This window comes from Curcuma longa, chromosome 6 (genome assembly GCF_044706935.1).
Source record: "Curcuma longa cultivar G26 ecotype Majalengka, Jawa Barat chromosome 6, ITB_CL_G26_1.1, whole genome shotgun sequence".
Lineage (NCBI taxonomy): Eukaryota > Viridiplantae > Streptophyta > Magnoliopsida > Zingiberales > Zingiberaceae > Curcuma > Curcuma longa.
This window is the reverse complement of record NC_133866.1, coordinates 2,180,337-2,204,708: the sequence shown is the minus strand read 5'-3', so window position 1 is coordinate 2,204,708 and position 24,372 is coordinate 2,180,337. Positions and strand designations below refer to the sequence as shown.

General features: G+C 37.6%; 1 pseudogene; it reads left to right on the top strand.

Annotated features, from left to right (window-relative positions):
• The first annotated feature begins 16,424 nt into the window (after positions 1 to 16,424).
• On the top strand, positions 16,425 to 19,580 carry LOC141831026 (putative disease resistance protein At1g61300; annotated as a pseudogene).
• Positions 19,581 to 24,372: the final 4,792 nt, after the last annotated feature.

Sequence of the window (24,372 nt, the reverse complement as noted above, 5' to 3'; positions counted from 1 at the left end):
GAGAGGAGAAAAGAAGGCGACGGCGTTCTGGGCGAGAGGTGAGGGAAGGGTTTTCGAAGATAATCAAAACCCTCTCTTAAGCCTCCTATTTATATTAAGTGATGCCTAGACCTAATTCGCCGATAAATAAAATTCGGTTCTTTTTTATTTGGAATAGATTTCTGGGCCCGTTTGGTTATTGGAGATATTTTAGAAGTTGCAGATTTCTAAAGGTTGCGGGTTCAAATTCCGCTTTTGCTGTTTTTCTTCCTATTTATTTTTGCTACTTCTGCTACTCCAAAAATTCCAGAAAAATATTCTAAAATTCTAGAAAAATCATAGAATATTTCTAAAATTATTTTTGAGATTGCTCGGGCGTTACAATCTCCCATCCTTATAAAAGTTTCGTCCTCGAAACTTAAAACAACTCTGCGGTTAATAATCATTCTTTAGGCTAATAATCATAAGCATGTTTAACCTAAAATCATACTGATCATAAAAGAAAGTAAAGTCTAAGTATACATTCTTACTTGGAAAGCGGCAGGATTGATGCTGATGTGAGTGTGGCGAAAGGGCAACAAAGTTTACAAATTCTTCAACTCCAGAATAAAATTCGGCTCGAATAAATTCATCATCTAATCTATTGTACATCTAAGTTTTATTCATATACATTGTAACCTTCTGCAAAGACAAATTTTTATTGCATATAAATGATATGTTAAATTGAACGCACACATTATTTAAAATTTTTATAGAGCAATGAATGAGCAAATGCATTTATTTTATTTTATTTTATTTTTAAGGAATTATTTTAGCAATTGCATTAATAAGCAAAGAAGCTTTCGAAAATAAATTAACCATAATAAACTCTTCAAGAGTTTGATATGTATTTCTCGAAATTAACCATAATAAACTCTTCTAGTTCGTCACTACATGTGTTCTTTACAGTTTGAATTAGAGTAAGATTGATATGTATTTCTCGAAATGTAAGAAACAACTAGGAAGGATAGTGAGATAGAAATAATTATATCTCAAATTTGCTTTCCTAATCATATATACTCCAAAAATTTCACAAACCAAACAAAACTCTTAACAATCTTAAATCTAACACCATCTCTAGCTACTATGCTATTGCTAGGTCTTTGATGGACAACCAAAATGCTTTGCTGCAGAAGATCCAAGACCAGAAAAGACAGCAACATCAAAATGAGGACTAAATGCTTTGGTTTGCAAAATAAGAGCAACATCAAAATGAGGACTCCCGCTGTTCCCCTCAAAATAAGAGCACCATCTCATCCTAAAGCAAAGGTAGAGTGAGTGATCATGTTACACATCTTTCTGTATTTTCTTTTTTCTTACTCTCAAACTTTATCAAACTGCCTTGCTCTTCGTTCAAACTGTTGTTGTTGTTCTCACTCAGGAATGAAGAAAGGATTGCACCACTTTATTCATTTATATATTATGTATATGATATATTGTTTTTTTTTTTTTTTGCTTTTCCTTTATAGCATGTTCCAGCAATTAATTCGAGAAGTTCTTGTTTCTGTCATGTCTTTTGCAGCATGCTGTTAGACCAAGCTTTTTTGACTGGGAACCAGAACAGGGATGAGACTAAGACTAAGACTCTTGAAAGAAAGGCAAGGTATGGATTTTTAACAAGGAATGTTTTCAAAAACCATACCGAATCGAAATTATTGAAAAAGTAAATGATTGTCTAAGAAGCTTCAAAATAGAGTTTACTGTAGACTAAGACTACCACACAGATCAGAAACTCAGTTGAAGAGTTTAACCATAATAACCTAATTATTAACCATAAACTATCATTATTAACCCTAAATATTAACCATAATAAAAATATTAACCATAAAAATATTAACCATCAACAATCATCAAATATCTTCAATAAACCATACCAAAATTAACCTAATCATCAATTACCGGAGAGGAAACTGTGCCGGAGAAGAACAACGCCGGAGGAGAGTGCGCGAGAGAGGAACGCCGGTCGCGGGAGAACAACGCCGGAGGAGAGTGCGCGAGAGAGGAACGCCGGTCGCGGGAGAACAACGCCGGTCACGGGAGAACAACGCCGGTCGCAGCAGAACAACGCCGGAGCAGAAATCGCTGCGAGCAGAAATCGTCACGCGAGAAGACCCAGTGTCGGGGGAGAGTGCGCGAGAGAGGAGAGTGTCGGAGGGAGGAGAGTGACGCAGAAAGGATTTTTCGCTGGAGAGAACGAAGCCCTAAACGCGCACGGGAAGAAAAGAAAAGGGCCGGCGGAGTCCTAAAATCGCAACCTTAGCGAAAGAATATTATTCCGTCGCTATTTAGCGATGGAATATAAATATCCGTCTCTAAATAGCGACGGAATATTCCGTCGCTAAATCCGTCGGTAAATCCGGATTGTTTTGTAGTGCACGTAACTGATTTTAAAACAGTTTTATTTCGTAAAATATGCCGAGTTTATAAATATTATAATTTAACTATCATTAAGTGATACGGTTTAAATAAGATACTCTAATTTTTTTTTCATCTCGGAGAAAAAAATCCGTAATTATCTTTTACACCATATTAACATTTTCAATCAAGAAACAAATATATATTAGTATTTAACATTAATCAATGTATAATAAAAAATATGTTTTAAAACGTTTAATCTAAGCCAATTATTCCACTAACTCACTGAAATTCTATACGATTCAATAAATGTTTTATAAAATCAAAATTGGAATTAAGTGCATCAAATTTATATAAAAAAAAATTATAGATGATTACCCAAAAAGACATTTTCTATTAAGTGCATCAAATTTATATAGAAAAATTTGTAGATAATTACCTTTTTTTTTTCTATTCTCAATCTGGTAACAACGAAATGCTGAAAATCTTATGTTGTAAATAAACTATACTTGAATTCAGAAATATCGTCTTTGCACTATTTCTAAAATTTGAAATTGAAAATCGAAGCGTGATCTTCCATGGGGTCAGGACTTTAGCATCATATATCTTGACTGAATAAGGAAGTAATGAATAATGAATCGATACCTAATCCTACGAGCATCACACTCTATATATAGTCTAATATATCGGTTATCAACTCATTAATGATAATAAATGACGAGCTTAAGGTAAAGGAGTTTACATATATAATATCTACATTAAAAAACAAATCTAATAATAAATCAATTAGATCACTTTAATAGGTTTGAACTTAAGTGGCAAAATAGTGGGTTATAAATTCACAGTAAACCCATTAATGAGTTATTGGATATATAAAATATCCAATAATTTCCCATTTAAGCTACATGTAAAGATAACATAACATAATATATTCCATAGTTACATGTAACAATGCCAATTTTTGTGAGTAAAAATACCCCTCTTAAATAATTTGACCATTAATTCCATTAGCAAGGACTTAAGGAGTCATAGATTATAGCTACTATAACTGTAACAAGTCTCACAGTAATCATAATACTAACTTCATTGATGATATAGATCTGATGTGGATGTGTAACATGAAAATTATATAAAAGTAATTTGCACATGCACATTCTCAAATGATCCTCCTAATGATCCAAATAAAATTGAAAGGATCAAGGTCATGTTTACAAATATCTTAATTTAAATTATAACCATGACCTATTCTTTATGACTCAAAATAGAGTCCATATCATATTTAATACACTAAATGCTAAACTGCATTAGTAAATATGATATCTTTATTTCAAAGTGGTAATTAAAATTCATAACTGTTGCAATAAACAAGAAATTATATGTGAAAAATGAACATATATATATATATATATATAATAATAATAAAAGTGTTCATTACATAGAGCCAGAATGATAAACATAAATACATACTAAATAAGTGTTGGGACCGTTGCGTTTGCTAGAGGGGGATGAATAACAATTTTTCATTCTTGCCTACAAGATTGTTAGCGGAAGGAAAAGACAAGAACAAAAATAAAGATCAAGTAATGCTAACCCCTTCGATTTATTTGGTATCCACCTCCTCGAGGTGACTAATCCAAGGATCCACACACACCACCAGAACTTTCCACTATAAACTTTCTCGTTCTCAAAGCGACTTTGAAGGTGGAGAAACTCTTACACTTGATCTCTTCCTCTTAAAAATGTATAGAGAAGTATAGAAGAAGAATCTGAAAGACACATCTTGAAGATCTTACAGAGATGAAAGAATATAACACTTGTTCTGCGTCTCCAAGCTTCAATCCATTTTTTTTATATTTTCGCGATGCTAGTCGACTGTCTCAGGACCAGTCGACTAGTGGGATCCAACGACTACTGTAGATTTGCATTATTGTCCCAGCTGTCAGCCCAATGTTCGAATACCAGTCGATTGATAAATCGACTGCTCTCAGCCTTTTCACTCGACTGATTTTTCTGTGGGTGTTGGACCAGGGCACCAGTCGACTGATGAAGCTGAAATTTATCTTTCAGCTTCCTTTTCCCTCCCTTAGCCTAGACTCACGCCTTCTAACATCTTCCACAAGCCTCGTGCCGTTTTTGGATGCTTCCGAGCCCACGACTCCACACTCTTGTACTTGCTTGAGATGTTTCCCTCAGCTTCGTCATGCTAAGTCCTCCTTTTGCCAAGAGGTCGCACCTCCGGGACTTCACCATTTGCCAAGAGGCCGCGCCTCTAGGACTTCACCATTTGCCAAGACTTCATACCTGGACTTTCCTGCTTAACTCAATTCACACATGTTAGATCACCAACATTGCCTAACTTAAACTCATTTAGCCAAACATTAAAACCAAATGATACTTGGGGCAAGATTGCACCAATAACAAGTACTTCACCCAATAAAAGCACCTCCATATATGCAACATGCACATGAAACATCTTGGTTGCAAACCCTTGGTGAGTGGATTTGCAATCATAAAATTTATACTAATGTACTCTATCCACACTTGACCACTCTAAACTCTTTTTTTGACCACTAGAAACTTAATGTCGATGTGTTTAAATTTCGATGAGCTATGGTTGTTCTTTGAAAATAGTTCTGTGGATTTATTATCATAGTTGATCTTCAATGACTTATCAACACCATCGACGATCTGTAATGCTGTGATGAAGTTCCGCACCCATATTTCATAGTTGAAAGCTTCGTAGCAGACTATAAATTATACCTCCATAGTGGAAGTGGCTATTAACAGCTGTTTAACGCTTTCCCCTCCCACCAATATGAAGACATAACTTAAGGTGAACTTCCTGCTATCTAAGCATATAGCAAAATGTATATTATATTTTTTGGAACAAACTTAGTACTCTTAAATATAACTAAGTGTGATCCTTAATTGGACGATACTTACTTAGAACAATGGATAATCTCTACCAAAAGTGATTATCAAGCCAAATAGGTGAAGCCATGATACGTGTGGGTGAAAATTACTTAGGAGATATAGCTCAATAGCTTGGGAATCCTTTAAAATAAAATTTCATGAAGAAGTAACTAGAATAGCTTCACAAGGTAAATCCAGTAACTTTGAAATGAAGGATCTTAGTGAAGCATTTTTTTTATTTTAGGCATACAGATTCATCGTTATCGTCCAAGGGGCTTTCTTGGATTTTCGCAGAAAGGCCATATCAAAAAGGTGCTTAATCGGTATGACATGCAAAATTGTGCATCTAATAACACACTTGTATCTAAAGGTGAAAGGCTTAGCTTACAGCAAAGTCTATGACTTGAACTTGAGATTAAGGAGATGCAGAAGATTCCTTATGCATCTACAATAGGAAATCTCATATATGTGTGAGTTTGTACACATCCAGATATTTCCTACATAGTTGGGAGAGCTTTGGCTTAACTCTTGTAAGAAGTGTGCAACTTCTCAACCAAGTTAATAAAGAAATGAGGGTAGCCCTTGTGTCATCGAACTTTAGTTATAAAGATATGAGATTATTTATGCTAGATTGATAATAAAAGAACTCTTTATAAATGTAGAACATTTGCTCCGTACTTTAAAAAGAGTTTTTGAGTAGTGTTGGCTTGTTCATTGGCTTCGGCCAAATTGAGAAAAAAATTTCTAATTGGGATAAATTGTGAGTCGTTCACCCTATTCGGATATGAGGCACCTCACGGGTTGGATTGCAGGTCGTTCATCCTATTTTCATATGAGATATTTTTCGGGTGGATTGCAGGTCATTCACCCTATCTATATATGTGTAGATGCATACTTACGATGTCATTTAGTTATGAGTGGATTGTAGGTCGTTCACTCTGCTACACGATGAATTGTAGGTTGCTGGCTTTGATATTTTTCATTTATATATGATGTGTATGTATTAGGTGAAATGCAGGTCATTCATCTTTATTAAAACGACACCTTCTAAATGAGTATATTATACATCGTTCACCCACTCAATAAAACATATTGAGTTGTCGAATAAAATAAGACAATAATGGGAACTAATGATATTAATTAAGAAGGGAATAAAAGACAAATGACATAAAAAAGAAATTATAAATGATGTTATTGTCTCTTTAATAATATTTTCATGCATGTTTTTCGTATCTCTACTTTGCACTTTGTGCTCACTTTCCTTTTTCATTTGATCTTCAAATTCGTAGATTTAAGGTGATTTTTGAGGTTGATCAATAAAGTTGGAGATTGTTCAGATACTCAGCAATAGTTATGGAAACAATTTCTACATAGTCCATTAGATTTATTTCATTTATATAGTTGCCTACTTATATATTTTGTTATTTTGATATTGTTCATTTCATTATCCACACAAGGTCAGTTGTCAATCATGTCATGGTAGGGTAGAGTCAGATTTTAAGGTCGAACATTATCTACATCTTTGAAAATAAAATATTACATATTTATGTTCGTACCACCTGTGTATTTTTATTCAGTATTATTTATGAATTTTAATATAGAAATGAATATTGTCTAAGCAAAGAAGCTAACTTCCATATTAGGATGGAAGTCTTTGAGTCGTGACAAAAGTTCCCAGTCTTTCTCAAGACGTTGTTGTTGTTTCTCAAAGTTTTCTAATTTTGTCAAATCGTCTTCCACCGTCAAAGACGAAGCGACTTCAAATGGCATACATAGATATTCATTTAAGTCATAAAAAAAAATTTCTCGTCAATATATACATCAAATTTATGTCCCTTGTTTGCTGTATTATTATTTATGTCACTTGTAGTGGGCTAAAATAAAACCATTATATACACCTAAAGTACTTTAAATTTAGAGAACTCATAGGAATGATTAATTAGCTAGTTTTGAATTTAGAGTAATTTAAAATCATACAATAATTTTGAACAACAAAATTATTGTATGCATGAGCTTAAACTGGTTTATAATTATAAAGACATATCTTTATAGGATCTCTAGAATGCAAAGAATAGTTATTTTCTTAATTTATAGCAATTAAGTGTCAAATAGTTGTTAGCTGTTAATGACCCTAGCTAGCTCTAATAAAATAAAAAATAATAGTAGTAGTAGTAGTATTAAATATGAACTGGATCACTATATAGTTTGTGTGGCAATATTAAATAGGGACTAATTAATAGTCTTTTCATAATTGGAAGTTTCTAGTGGATCATATTGAATTTTCCAGCTTAGCTTGTGTGCACACTAACCTGCTCGCTCAAGTGTAATGAAATTAATGTTTTTCTTTGACTAGATCTCTCAAGTCCCACATTCTTTCACAATGTAATTAATTAATATGCCTCTCGTTTCTACGCTAATGATAATATACATTAAATTTGGTCACACTCCAGGAAAATACCTGATTACCGGTGAATTTTTTCAAAGTTAAATTTTTACCTGTACTTGTTCACCGGAAGTGAGACTACATCTGAAGCATTCCCAGAAGCACAAACTTTGTTGTTGTCGTCCTGGAATTCTTCAATAAAGGGAAGCTCTTAAAAGAATGGAACCATACAATTTTATCTCTGATACCAAAATCCACACATGCAAGCAAAGTATTAAGTCTATTTCTTGCTGCTCGGTGTTCTACAAAGTTATTGCCAAGATCATTGAAGAGCGATTAACTGGTGTAGCAGACCATCTACTCTATCCCTCCTAGACAACATTTGTTAAAGGTCGGCCAATTACTAATAACATAGACCTAGCATAAGAGCTGCTAAGGAACTATACAAGGAAGAGGCTATCCCCCCATTGCATTGTGAAAGGAAACCTGGCTTTTGACTCTCTTCATCGAGATTCTTGTAAGACATGATAATTGGACTCCCTTCGTCATCGGGATTTCTTCAAGTTGCCTCTGATCCGACTTATCAAAATTACTCCCCGGGCGCTTGGGATCTATACAGTCGGCTAGACCTCTGGTCGCTTGGGTTCTTCCGGGTGCTCGGATTCCTACAAAACTGAATTAGTTCATGAACAATATAATATTATTTTGATAGTCATCCAACTATTTGATCTCGACTTCGGAATCCAAGTCAGACCCTTAGTCGGATCGTCCCTTAAGTTTGTCCTCTAAAAAGAGGACTCATCCTTTTCACTATTGGAACTTACTTGTCAAACATCTGATCCAACTGACCTATTTAGACTTCTCTTTCTACTTAGTATCCGATCGACCTAATCCACTAAGACTTTTTTACAATACTAAATTAGCACAACAACAATAATATTAATGTAAAATAGTATTAGCAACACTATATTTTGGTTGACCAAAATCCATGGGTTCGATCAATCATGTGTGATAAATCAAAAACTTTATTTCAGTCACATTTGCATGGAGTTTACTCTTCCAAGACTTTTAACCACCTAAGGTTCATTCTTTTAGAGATTTTTCTTTTGCTTGGAGTTCACTCCTCTAAGATTGTTCACTATTTAAGGTTCCCTTCCATAAGATTTTTATTTTATTTGGAGTTTACTCCTCTAAGACTTCTGCTACCGAAGGTTCACTTTCTTAGCGGTTTTCCTCTTGTTTGAAGTTCACTCCTCCAATACTTCATTACCTAAGGTTAAACTTTTTAGATTTTTTCTTCTTGTCAAGTATCTAGTCACCCTTGACTTGTTGAGGCTTTTCCCTTGTCTAACTTATCAGGACTTCTTTTTTTGTTAGTCATCCGATCAACCTTGACCTCACTGATCTTTTCACTTGCTAGTCATCCGATTAATCTTGATTTGATTAGACTTTCTCACTTGATTAGGTTAACCTTGACCAATGATGACTTTTTATTGACTTAGTCAATATTGACCAGATCTATATTATCAAATAAATTAATATCAAAATTTTGGAGATCGATTGTACCAATAAGATCAATTACCTTTGCATCAACATCAAGAATCAAGCGACGAAACTTTACTGAGGATGAAGAGGCAACCATCATCAAACTCCAATGAATATTAGGAAATAAATAATCAATAAATCAAATTGTTCAAATTCAATTAAACTCGATCTAAAGAAGAGATTGTATTAATTACTTCCAAGAAACCTTTTGCAGATCGATCATGGTGCAACAAGATCTAATAGTCAAGAAAATAGCTAGCTATAAATCTATAGAGCATATATAAAATGGGCAGTGAATATTGGAAGGAGATAGATTTAGTGGATTAAGAGTCGTCAACCGTGTTGTCGTCTTCATCAACCGAATCTCCCTCGGCATCTCGTGCAACATGCAAAGCATTTGTGGACTTTGGAAATTAATAATGAGCAAGAGTTAGTAATGCTGATGCATGTATGATTGAGATATTTAAAAGAACAACTTGTGATTTAAATATTCGATAGCAATAGCATATGTTTAATCAATATGACCATTTTGATGATACAGACAAATGAAATATATACTTAATTAATCCGGCCATTAAATTGAATTCTAATTTAATTTTATCTTATCACACCCCCTTTTTTCTTTATGAATCAAACAAAAGAAACTACTTTTCTTTGCCAAAAAAAAGTTTCATATATAAATTATTTTCTAAATTCTCTTTAAAAACAAACAAACCCTTGGAGAAATATACAAATGTAATCAACTATTGCTGCCAACGCATGCAACATTATTCGAAGTAGCAGTTAAGAGTTCTCTTTCATCTTCGCGCACACAAGCAAGCACAATGGACAGCCTTCTCTGTCTCTCTCTTTCCCATATTAATTAAGCTTGCTTCACATGCTTGCTCCTTACTCATCCCTCATTTTATTATTTTTCCTCACTTGTAATACTCATTTGCTACCATGTCTATTATAATCTTCCACTTGAAATGTGCATGAAAATACCGCATATATATTTCTAATATTGGTTATATCTGGTCCATAAAATCCGAAGAAGTTAATAGATATTTATATCCAACTATTGATTATAGAGCTGAAACAACTATGGGATGAAGGTTTTTCTACCTATGATGTGCATATTGATCAGATGTTTATAATGAAGGCTACACTTTCTTGGACCATAAATGACTTTCCGACTTATGGTATGTTATCAGTACTGCTAGGATTTTAGGATGTTCAATATGTATGGAGAGATCAAAATTAATCAGATTGAAATATGGAAAGAAGCCGAGTTATTTTGATTCATCATAATCTTGATGTAATGCATATGGGGAAGAATATTTTTGATAATCTGATTAATACAGTCATGGATATTCTCGAAAAAATAAAAGACAATTTGAATGCAAGAAATGATATGCGATTCATTTGTAAAAGACCTACTCTTGATGTTGATAAAAGTAGTAGGGGACCAAAGCCAAAGGCAGTTTATATATTGAATAGAGATCAGAGACGTGTTCTTTGTGAATGAGTAAAATTTTAAAATTTTCAGATGGTTATGTTTCTAATCTTAAAAGATGTGTCGATTTGAAGGTCATCTCGATACAGTAAAGCTTCTTTAGCTACTAAAACATTTATATTAAACTTCAAATCTGATAAGATCTCAGAGGCAGTTAAAAAAGATATATGACTCTAACTTATATTGACCTAGAATTGGTTGGGAAGGTGGTTCAGGGCGCCAGAAGATAGACCAGGTATAAGGTTGAGGAGGTTTCACGAAGAAGAACCTATGCTTCCAACCCTTATGAGATGTCGGACATTTACTTAAAAAACTATAGCCAAGTCTGGCTGCAAAGTAAACCACTCTGACCTCACCTTTCTTAGGAAAAAAGAAATAATGGAAAGTGGGGCAGTCAAAAGGAATCGAGTAGACTTGAAAAACTATGGAGGCACTACAAATCAAGCAGTAAGAATTAGGGGCTAGCTGGGAAAGTAAACACTGGAAGTATGTGGTCAGGTCTTGGAGAAAGGGGGGAATCGAAAACCTTAAACCACCCTCTAGATGATCCTGAAAGAAGGTGGTATAACCAGTAGGGGGAGGATAAGGTCAGCAATCAGAAGTAGGGATCTTGATTTTATGATCCCGCGGTATTTTGAATTGCTCTCGTAATAGCATATCATCTCCCGGGGTGAGTAAGGTACTGACAATCTCATACCATGGGGAAGGCTCAGCCATGGATAGAGTAAAGATAGATAGAAAACTAAGAGAAGAAGGCGGCTAAGACTTGCTAGGTCCTAAAATTCCAAGGACGAGAGTACAACAGATAAGAAAAAGAAGCGAGCAAACAAACTAGGGTTTACTCGAGAATGGTGATACTAGAGGAAAATAGAGACCGATTGGAGTAGAAGGAGGAAGAAGTAGGGATGACTTACTAAGGTTGAGAGAACCACGGGCAAAGGTTTGAGGAAGACGATGAAGGGCGAGTAAGCGGAGAAGAAGAAAGCTAGGGTTCTTCGTTGAAAGCAGTGAAGAAGGAGAAGGGCGCTTGGCTTAAACCAAACGGCTAACAAATCCTCGTCGTTGAAAATAAAATCAAGGGACCTGATAAGCTGATAAATTAACCAAACAAAGCATACGTTAACCCTCTTCCATTAAGCTATGGCAAAACGAGGTTAAAAATCATTGAATAAATTTAACATTTTAGGTCTGGCTCAAGTCCAGTCAGTTGGACTTCACCTCCTTCGACTAGACTAGTTCGAGGGGGCTTATGATCCGGTGAGGTTATTTATTGATTACGTGGACATCAGGTACAATGGGAGGTAAGGGAAACAAAGAGTAAAAATAAGCATTCGTTAAAGCCCAACCCCTAATTCCTTACTTGGCTTGCTTCCTGAAGTACGTGCCGACCTCCTACCTCGATCTCTACCCACTCCCTGGTTGGTAGGCCGATCTCATAAATCGGTCTCAACATGCCCACTACGTGAGGAGCTGACCTCATGATTTGGTCTCGGCACACCTCCTGCTTCACGTGCCGACCACATGACTTGGTCTTAGCACGCCTCCTGCATCACGTGCCGACTTCATGACTTGGTCTCAGCACATCTCCTACTTCATGTGCCGACCTCATGACTTGGTCTCGGCACACCTCCTGCATCACGTGCCGACCGCATGACTTGGTCTCAGCACGCCTCCTGCATCATGTGCCGACCTCATGACTTGGTCTCGACACGCCTCATGCATCACGTGCCGACCTCATGACTTGGTCTCAGCACGCCTCCTGCATCACGTGCCAACCTCATGACTTGGTCTCAACACACCTCCTGCTTCACGTGCCGACCTCATGACTTGGTCTTAGCACACCTCTTGCATCACGTGCCGACCTCATGACGATCTCAGCACACCTCCTGCTTCACGTGCCGACCTCATGACTTGGTCTCGGCACGCCTCCTGCATCACGTGCCGACCTCATGACTTGGTCTTGGCACGCCTCCTGCTTCACGTGCTGACCTCAAGACTTGGTCTCAGCACGCTTCACGCGTCCAGAGTCGACTTTCGATGCTTGGTACTTATTTAAAGACATGTTCGTTCCGCCAAAATCGGGGAGAACAGAACCAATTCTGCTGCAATGATAGGAACGAATATATATCAACAGACGGAGTCTTTTCGGAATAGAACTAGTCCACCCAAATATTTATCAAATGGTTGCTAATATTTCGGGAGGGAACGACTATAAAAAGATAACCTATGTCCATGGGTACAGGCACGCACACACATAAGCCCTACTTTCTTCAAGCCTTTAATTCCTTCCTCCTTTCCGCCAAACTCTAACTTGAGTGTCAGAGTGGCTTATCGGGATCCAATTCCGACGCCGTTCTAACCCTCTTTGTTGAGTGCTTTTCAAGACCTCTCTTCTATCCGGACGATTCTCTTCAAGGAGCATGCACATCGACAAAGCCTTGAATCAGCGTTTGAATCATCCACAGTGTATTGGCCGGAACAAAATATATATATATATATAAAGTATTGCTATACTGCGCGACACCCTCATCCGCGACCCGTGTGCGACACTCGCGACCCACCGCTGCTGCCGTCGCCGTCGCCGCGCTGTCCGGCCACCGCCAACTGTCGAACCGGGCGCGATCGACACGCCACTTGCCGGCGCACCGTCCGACACTAGATTTCGGCCGGATAGTGGCCGAAATCTGGCGAATTCGGTCGGAAACCATTGAATCTGACGCGCAGCCGATTCCGATCGATCCTTCCTCGGTTGGTCTTCGATTGCTATTTGGCCAGAAATCGATCGCGATTTGATCGGAATTCGGCGCGGCCATTACCCGCCGTGATTCCGACCAAATTGCACCAGATTCCGATTACAATCCGATCGGAATCCGACACCGACCAACGCGTCGATCGCGGTCGGGCCGTCGGCCAATGGTGGCCGAACGGTGCGGCGATGGCGGACGACAGCGGCGAGGGTTGGGGCGAGCACTATGCATTCCCAGATTTGGACGGTCAGATCTCGCGGGCGATCACGTGATGAACGACGGATTCCGCATCGTGTAGAAACCAGTCGCGCAACATAGCAATATTATATATATATATATCATACCATAACTTAAACCTTTTACCAAACATATTAAAACCATTTAAGGCATGATTGCACCAACATTGGTAGGATGCTCAAAAGGTCAAGGTTAACTAGGAACACAATAGGTGCTATTGAGAAAGACCTAAGGCAAGTACTCCTAGCAGTATGATTTTGGAATAGGTGGCTCATGATTTAATTAACGTGTGTCAAGATATTCCTCTTCTGTAAAAGATGAAATCCGTCATCTTAGCGGCTTCACACAGTCGGTCCTACGACTATCTGTGAGAAGGTAAATCGAAAAACTGCAGTTGGTCACGACAGAGGAGGGTATTGCCCGGCTTCGTCGATATCCCTCTTCTGCAAAAGATGAAATCGCCATCCCGGCCAATGGCCCTACACAATCGGCCCCATGACCATCTGTGAGGAGGTAAATCGAGAAACTGCAATTGGTCATGACGGAGAAGGGTATTGCCCGGCTTCGTTGAGATTCGAACTCTTTCCCTCTTCTGTAAGTCTGTTCCATCGTAACTAACTCAGCTATGTCCCAGAGGCTAAGATATCCCACATATACAGGAGGATGTTGATTTGGTAGCTTAGAGACTTAGATCGAAAGAGACTCAAAGGCTATCATAGGAGTGCTTGGACATTACGAAGGAATGGAGGCTTGACAAAATTGACTTGAGAGTGAGGAATTTCATCGCATCAAGACTTACGATATGTGAAATAGGAGATTATGAATGATTATTATCTTGGGATTTAAGGTAAAATTTTTATTTAGGTGTGTAGTACTTGACCAAAAGAACAAGTGTTCTAGGTTGGAGTTGACAAATAAATTAAAAGTCAAGATTTTTGAGTAGATTTAGTCTACTAAATATATATTACTTTAATCAATCGAATAGTCATTCTACTCACGAATAGAAAGATTCTATTATAATTTGCGTTAATTGAACTTGAATTTAGTTGATTGGAATAACTTATTCAACTTATCAATCAACTATGTTGAGTTGACTCGATTGATTAAATCTTGAGTCAACTCAAGAATTATTAATTCATTAGAGAATAATATAGGATTCGTGGTAATAAATTCGACCTAATGGGTTGGAGATGACTAGAATAGGTTGGACTGACTTGAACAAGAAATTGACCATGCATTTTAATAAATAATTAAAATGTAAAAAAAAAGGGTTTTTGATAATTTGGAAAATTAGGAAAAAATGTTCGGACCGATTTCAAGAGAGCTTGTATAGCAGGAGTATGTAAGCAGCTGTTCAACTTGGAAGGCAACTATCACAGATACATATTCACCTGCCTCTCTATTATGACAGTAACCTTATATATTTTTTGAGGCTCAGTATTTCTTCTCTCTCTTTTCTAAATTTATGATTAATTTATCAAAACTTAAAGCATACAAAACTCCTAAACAACCATAAAAATTCAAAACATAATCAATCAAACTCAAACAATTTTTAATAAAATTGCTTGAATTTTATTTTATTTACATACCGTAATGACATTGAGTCAGATAAATTTTAATATAAATCCGACTAGACTCATGCCCACCCTTTCTATGAAATATAATGAATCTAATTTTAATATTTTTGGAGACATCAAGAATCAAGAGCATCTTTTTATTCTTTGTGTGGGTGTGGATGAATAATTTATTTTTTTTAAGAATTAATTTATATTATGCCTTAGCCTCCCTTTGGTGGAGGAATGGGATATAATTTTTTTTTGAAGGTGCTTTTGATGATGTGAGTCTCATTGAGTGCTCAGTCACTCATGTTCATCAAATGCATGCTTGTTCAAGCTTTTATGTTTTTAATTGATTGATTGATTAATTAATTTAATTATAGCTCGCATAATGGAAGTGGGTGCAATATAGAAAGCAAAGCAATTGTTCTTTCTTTTTCTTATGTAAAAGATGAAATCCGCCAACTTAGCGGTTCCACACGATCGATCTCACGATCATTTGTAAGGAGGTAAATCAGAAAATTATAGTTGATCACGACGCAGGAGGATATTGGGCTTCGACAGAATTCGAACCCTTGTCTTTTTCTGCAATTCTGTTGCGTCGTAACCAACTCAGCTAGGTCTCAGGGGCTGTTCTTTCCTTTTCTCTGGTTATAAAGTGGGGGTTTAATGTTAGCAAAGAGTAATTAATTAAACAAGAGTTGAATCACTAATCACTCGAGACTTCTTTTGACCAAGAATATGTTTTGGGTCAATTAATTAAATAACATTTAAATTTATATAAAAATTATATTTGTATTTAGCATTAATGCTTATGATTTAGACAAGTTTAATTACATATTCTTTTTGTTAACCTATATCTATATGCATGCTTGCCCACTCTCATAGTTTTTATGTCTTTAATTAATTAATTAATTAATTTATAAGGTCATATAATGGAAGTGACTGTCACATATAAAACGATAAGATAAAAAAAATAATACAAAGCAAAGACAATTGTTTTTCCCCTTTGCTAGTTGTAAAGTGGTGCGTTCACATCATTGAAGAAAGACATCCTGATCCATTAGCTTCATATTTGCTAGATTCTATAAACGAGCCAATCTTTTGAAAACCATTTTCTTGATCTTTGTTTTGCTTCCCTTATACTTGCTCGGCAAAAGAAACAAATCTCTTGTTGCTAGCTGTTGTAAGCTAGCTTCTCCTCGTCCATGGCGTTCGCCACAATAAATCTCAACGTAGACGTCAACAGTTGCCTGAGTGGGCTGTGGGCATCGCTGCGACTGGGCAGGCCAAAATCTGGCATGAAGAAATTGGAAAAGGAAATGAGAAGATTGAGAAGCAAAAGGGACGATATCAAGAAGCAGATCGGCGAGGCGGAGCGCGAGGGGAAGATTCCGACCGACGAAGTGAACCAGTGGCTACGAGAGGTGGAGGAATTGGAAGGCCAAGTGGTTGATATCAACCAGGATTTCCAAAGCACGAGTGAGTATTCTCAACTACATACCTTTTTGCCTTTTCACGCTAATTAATTCAACTGCAACTCTCTATGTTTTGATACATATGTACAAGCTACTACTTCTTTTTTACCTAGCTATAAGAGAGAAAAAGAAGTTGTTGTTTCTGTTTACTGCTTTGTTATGTTAGGTTGCTTCAATTGCAATTGCTTCAATCAAACTAGTGGCACGTCGAGTCAAACACATCAAGCAGGAGATCAAGTCCCTTACAGAGAGTCATCAAACTGCTGCTCCATCATTGGAAGAGTGGTGAAGAAGCTCAACGAGGCTAATGAATTGATGAGCCGAGCTGGTGCACTGGATCCGATTGCCACAGTTGGGCCTTTGGAACCCATCGTGATGCTTCCCATCTCACACCGACCACCTATAGGGATTGAGTCATATGTGGAGGACATTGTGGGCTACATCAATGGTGGAAAAAGCAACATCATAGGCATCTACGGAATGGGCGGTGTCGGTAAGACCACCATGTTGAAAAGGATCCAACAACACTATTATAATCATAGAATATTTGATCATGTCATTTGGGTTGTGGCCTCCAAAGATTGTCAATTGAAAAGGCTCCAGATGGATATTGCTAATAGTCTAGGATTGAAAACAGTGCAGGAGAGTGACAATGAACCAACTTGTGGCGAAAAGTTGTTTAGCTACTTGAAGAATAGTAATTGCTTGCTACTTCTCGATGACATTTGGCGAACATTTGGATCTTCAACTGTTGGGGATGGCACACTCAACTACTGACCGAGGCCAGCAGCCGCGCAAAGTCGTGGTGTTCACAACCCGTAGTGAGACAGTGTGTGCACGAATGAAAGCAGAAAAGAAGATCAAAGTCAACTGTCTGGATCCAGAAAAAGCATGGCAACTCTTCAAGGAGAATAGCGATGGGGATGTTCTAGACTCAGATAGAGGAATCAACTCTTGTGCTCAAGAACTTGCTAAAGAATGTGCAGGTCTTCCGCTCGCTCTTATCACCGTCGCCCGGGCCATGTTAGGGAAAAAGTCTTTGGAAGTTTGGAACGACGTTCTCCGTCAAATAAGGGATGAACATGAGTGGACAACCATTGATCTTTTAGAAGAAGGTTCAGTTGTAATGTATAAAGCCTTCAAGCTAAGCTACGACAGTTTAAAAAATGACATGATAAGAGAATGCCTTTTGTGTTGTGCTTTGTGGCCTGAAGATTATGAGATCCACAAATTTGAACAGTTGATACCTTATTGGATAGGTTGTGGCATAATCCGTGAATTTAATGTGATCAATGAAGCTTTTGCCAAAGGATGTTCCTATTTGGAAGTTCTCATGGCTGCATCCTTACTAGAGCACTCCTCTAGAGGTGACTATTATTATGAGGCTAAACATGTGAAGATGCATGATGTCATCCGAGACATGGCATTATTGATGATCTCTAAGTTAAAGGGGAATGGAAGGACATGGATTGTGAAAGCTGAAATTGGTTTGCATAATTTCCCTACACAGGAGGAATGGCAAGAGGCAGAGCGAGCATTATTGGCATGGAACCATCATTCTTTACCAGAGTATGGAACTTCTACTTTTCCAAAACTTTCTATGTTGATTCTCCTATTTAATGATACTATTATCATCAACCGAGTATGCCTTTGAGTTTGTTAGCAAGGATGTCTCATTTAACATACTTGGATCTCTCTCGTTGTCAAATAACTAAGCTTCCAGTGGAGATTTGTAGATTAACTGAGCTTCAATATTTAAACTTGTCTGAGACTGATATTAGAAGTCTACCGCTCGAGTTTGGATGCCTCTGTAAATTAGAGTACTTGCTTCTAAGGAGTAATTATATTACTACTGTACCCAACGGAGCAATATCTAATTTATCAATGCTCAAGTGGCTGGATATAGGAGGAGGAATTCCTGTAAATGATTTGTGGCTGAGTGAGCTGAAATGTTTCAAAGGATGCTACCAATTAAGTTTGAGAATTGCCATTGATCTAGCTAATCTGGACAGACTGGGCAGGTTACCAAATGTCTCTGTATGGAACCTCACTTTGTTAGGATCAAGTGGTGAGGACAATCTGAGCACTTTACAATGGAGCCACAGAGTAACTGACAACCTCGAGAAACTAGAAATTTCACGTGTCCAGGGAAACAAATTAATGATGAATGCAGACGTGGGTTGCGAATCACGTTTCAGATGTTTGAAGACTCTCACCTTTAAAAGAATAGAACAAGTGGAAAAAATTAAGTTGAATGGAGCTAGGTTCAACAACCTTCGCGACCTAGTTATTGTTAGATGCTACAAGTCGAAGGATATTTCTTGGGTTCTGGAATTGCCATGTCTTAATCTTCTACGCATAGAACGTTGTTAGAAATGGAAGGAACTAATAAGTAATGTTGGGAACTCCCATTCTAGCTTTGGCATCAAGATGTTGATTTTGATTAGCATGCATGAACTGCATCGCATTGCAAACCAACCACTCCATTTTCCCTACTTGGAATATATACTTGTGCTCGATTGCCCAAGGCTCCAAAAGTTGTCATTTGGGGCTGAAATATTGAAGAGCAGATTAAAAGAGATTAAAGGTGTGCAAACTTGGTGGGACAACTTGGATTGGGATGACGAAAGCAATAAGGATTCCATCACTCCTTATTTTAGGTAATACCCATTTTTGATATATATTTTTTCATACCAAATTATTTATTATCTATTCTGTCTACAAGAAATAAATGAATTTTGAAAATGATTTAGTATTTTATAAAGTAGGCAAAATTATGTAATCTTGTTTTGTATCTTTCTCCATAGGAAGGTGGCGGATCACTAGCTCGATGATTGTGTCTCGACTTTAAAGACAAAACTTGGATTGGAGCTCGACTCTCAGTTGAATTGATGAACAATTTTAGAAAAAGGCTTGGGCCTTTGGAGCTTGGAGATGTTCGCTATTCTGTCTTCTTTAATTTAGCTTGTGTGAGATTGTTGATTATTTAGTTTTCAATAACAATCATGTTAATTTGGCTTTCATAATATTTTTGTGTTATTATTCTTGCTTTTGTATGAACATATATGGGATAAACACATATATGAAGTCTCCTTCATTAGAGATGACACATATAACTGATTTTAAAACAGTTTGATTTCTTATAATATACAGATTTTATAAATATTATAATTTAACTATCATAAAGTGATACGGTTTAAATAAGATACTCTAATTTATTTTCATCTCGGAGAAAAAAAATCCGTAATTATCTTTACACCTTATTAACATTTTCAATCCAGAAACAAATATATATTAGTATTTAACATTAATCAATGTATAATAACAAATATGTTTCAAAACGTTTAATCTAAGTTTGTTATCTTATATTCATCCAATTATTCCACTAACTCACTGAAATTCTATACTATTCAATAAATGTTTTATAAAATCAAAATTGGAATTAAGTGCATTAAATTTATATAAAAAAATTTATAGATTATTACCAAAAAGACATTTTCTATTAAGTGCATCAAATTTATATAAAAAAATTTGTAGATAATTACCCTTCTTTTTCTATTCTCAATCTTGTAACAACGAGATGTCGTAAAGCTATAAATAAACCATACTTGAATTTAGAAACATCATTTGTTCCAATCAATACATCATAGATGGTTCCAATACTGGTTCAAGAATTACCAACGTATACGCTCTTAAGATAAGGTTGCAGAGAGAGAAGAAAAGGACATGCAAAACACTCAGAAAGAGGATTAGAATGGCACCGGGGATGGGTCCCGGCAAACCACTCCGACGCTCAAATTAGGGTTCGGCGTAAGGAAGGAGTTTAATGACTTGAAAAAATTAGAGTTGATGTGTGTGTACCTGTGCCCATGGATATGAGCCACCTTTTTATAGTAATCGATATCCAAAATATTATAATTTGTTTTAGAAAACATTCCGATATACCTGTTCTTGTTTAGAAAGATTCCATTAGTTTCTGTACATTTTGAGAATATGCTCCTATTTCTTCGGAAGAAATAGCTCTGGGCTCCCCGAATCGAGCAGGATGACTGTTTCTTCGGATAAGAATCGTGCGCTGGGATTACCAATCAAACATCGCAGCTTTGGTGCGATACCGACATGAGATATGCGAAAACATGTCGAGACTGGAGCAGGAGGTCGACCCGTGATGCAGAAAACATGCCGAGACCGGAGTAGGAGGTCGGCCCGTGATGCAGGAAACATGCCGAGACCGAAGCAGAAGGTCGGCACATGATGCAGGGAGCATGCCGAGACCGGGGCAAGAGGTCGGCATGTGATGCAGGAAGCGTTCTGAGACCGAGGCAGGAGATTGGCACGTGATGCAAGAAGCATGTCAAGGCCGAGGTAGGAGGTCAACACGTGATGCAGGAAGCATACTGAGACTGAGGCAGGAGGTCGACACGTGATGCAGGAAGTATACCGAGATCGAGGTAAGAGGTCGACACTTGATGCAGGAAGCATACCGAGGCCGAGGCAAGAGGTCGGCATGTGATGCAGGAAGCATACCGAGACCGAGGCAGGTGGTCGACACATGATGCAGGAAGTATGCCGAGACCGAGGCAAGAGGTCGGCACGTGATGTAGGAAGCATGCCAAGGCCTAGGCAGGAGGTCGGCACGTGATGCAGGAAGTCTGCCGAGGCTGAACCAGGAGGTCGGCCTGTGATGCAGGAAACATGCTGAGACTGAGTCAAGAGGTCGACACGTGATGCAGGAAGTATGTTGAGGCTGGAGTAGGAGGTCAGTTTTTGGATTCATAAAAAAGTTGATCGATAATTATGCTTAATTATGCTCACCCCATTTGCCTACACTTTTCTAAGCTTCCTCTCCACACGCTGTCCACATAATCGCTAATGAACTCTATCAGATTATAAGCTTTCTGATTTAGTCTAGTCGAAGGAGGCGAAGTCCTATTGACTGGACTAAAATTGAGTTATAGATTTCCTTCTTAAGGCTTTGTTATTAGTAAGGGTTATCGTCGGGTCTTTACAAAGTCTTAATGATGATATCAACGGGGCATATTGTTTCCTCATCTCTTCGATCACCTCATTGGACGACTCCATTTGAATTATCACCGTTCTTTTGGGTATGGTCTCTAAGGGCAAGGATCATGCTCCGATTTTTATTGGTGAGGGGTCCGATCGATATCCACCGTCCATTCTCTTCGCCATTACATTATAGAATAGAAAACCCTAGTACGCTTGACTCTTCACTATTCTTCTAACTGCCCTCGTCTTCTTCCTCCGGCATCACTATTTTCGTTCGTCTTCTTCATTCGACGTCACTGTCTTAACCTAGTAAGTCCAGGCCATTTGATTTTCTTTCTTTTCCTTTCCTTGCGTCTTCCTTATACCCCTATGGCAGCGTCCGTCCCTTGGTACGAGTCTCAGCAATCTTCATTCTCCTTAGGAGACGACTTATTACTTCGAGAACAGTATAACATCCCCTTAGATCATAAGATTAGAATCCTTGCCCCCGAGCATCGCCCCCATGAACCTACTCCCGGATACACTACTTTTTTTCAAGGCCAACTAGAAGGCGGTTTAAGATTCCCGATCCCACCTTTTCTTTAAAACCTAGCCACTTACTTCCAGTATTCATTATTTCAACTCACCCCTAACTCTTATCGTTTAATCTGTAGTGCGTCTATTATCTTTCAGATCTATCAAATTCCTTTTGACTCTCTGACCTTCCATTACTTCTTTTACCCTAAGAGAGGAGATATAGGAGTCATCTATTTCGCTGCTAGGCCTGGCTGCAATTTCTTGGATAAATATCCGACTTCTCATAAGGGTTAGAAACATAGGTATTTCTTTATAAAACCTCCTCAATCTTATACTTGGCCTACCTTCTGGCATCCTAAACCATCTCCACAACCATTGCTAGGACAATATAAATTAGAATCATCTTTTTTAACTGCCACTGAGATCTTATCAGACCTAAAATTCAATGTGAACATTTTGGTGGCTAATGAAGCTCTGTTATATTGAGCTGGTTTAAGTCCTAGTGTCATTCAACTAAAAACCTGTCAAGTAAGTTTTCTATTCTTATTAGATTTATTTTTATACTGACTAATTTTTTATTTTTTGCTCTAGGCCAAATCATATTGAATGCTTCTATCAGTAAGCATCTTAAATGGGATCTCACCACTATAGATAGCTGGTGGGTTTCAAAGGATGCAATCGAGTCCTCAGCAAGAGCAGACATGCCAAAGGATGGTACTTCGTCAAAAACTATGGCCATAATCCTAGAGTCCAGTAGCTTTCCTAAAGATTCCAACAAGGTGCCAAATACACCTACTCTCGAGACTTCTGCCCTGAGGTATTATCAGAGACTATCAGGGAAACTCGTTCAAAGAACAGGAGCAGAGAACAAAAAGAGAACTCATCAGGAGACATGGTTGAACAGGGACAAAGAGAGGCTCCCATCAATGTTCTAGAGACTCACGGTGATCCATCTTAAGAAGCTCCTCTGATGATCCAACCCCTGAGATCTCTGCCTCTAGAGACTAGGACAAAGAACAAGCATGACAAAGGAAAATCGCCAGCTACCACTTCTGAGACAACTTCAACCCCTCTTTCATCAATGAGACCGAAAAAAGGATATGTACCAATGCCTACGCATCCTCCCCGAGCTCCCCGTGACACTCCTGAGGAGAGATATCGAGCCCCCTCCGAAGAAAGAGAAGAGCCACCCCCATAGACGGTAGACGACTTTCGTCGTTATGAGACCAAAATTCTACCACGCCTATACACAGAGGTCTTAAGTGAACGCTTAAATGACTCTTTAGCAAAAGTAATTGTGCTGCCTTTGGTATTCTTAATCTAGTATGAACATCTTATAAAATAACTACTTGGTTGTTGACAACCCTAGATTTCTATATGTCACGAGTAGGGTTGCAAATTGATTTTTAAATTTATCGAAAACTCGTAACTAATTCAAACAAATGAAGTATAGGGGCCTCGAGTCATGTTTTTCCAAGGACTAGTAGAAAAGTTATTTAATTCGAGCTTACGTGTCGTTCTTTTTGGGTTTTCTATAAAAATGGGGGGTTTTGGTGTTTTGTTGACGTTTTCAAATGAAATGCAATGCAAAATCAGGGAATAGATGAGGAATGTAAATCACTATCCTAAAATGCAACTATTAAACCAAGGTATGAACTAAACCTTAATTCAAGCTTCATGAATTTCGCAATTCAATAGCACAGTGAATCAGAGATAGGAATGGATGCAAGGAAACAAAACATTGTGAATTTGTCAAAACTAATCAACTAAACTATGAAGTGTAACTAAAACATTCGAACTAAGCTCACTAATTCTAATTAACTTGAAACAGATTGGCACGCAACAGTAAAATTGGCACGAAACAGTTGAAGCCCTAGGGTATCAGAAACTCAAAGTGTAAACTAATTTGCACTGGATTGAATCCAAAAACACATAAACTAGTATTTAAATCAACCACACCAAACGAATTCAAGATTCTTGGAACTGATACTGTTTAACAAAACTTGAAAACAGGTTTGCAGAATTGAAATTTCAGAAACAGTAAATGAAAATAAAAAATGCAGAAACTCATCCATCCCTCCTCTTCTCCTCTTGTTCTCCTTAGCTTGGTGTCAAACAAGCT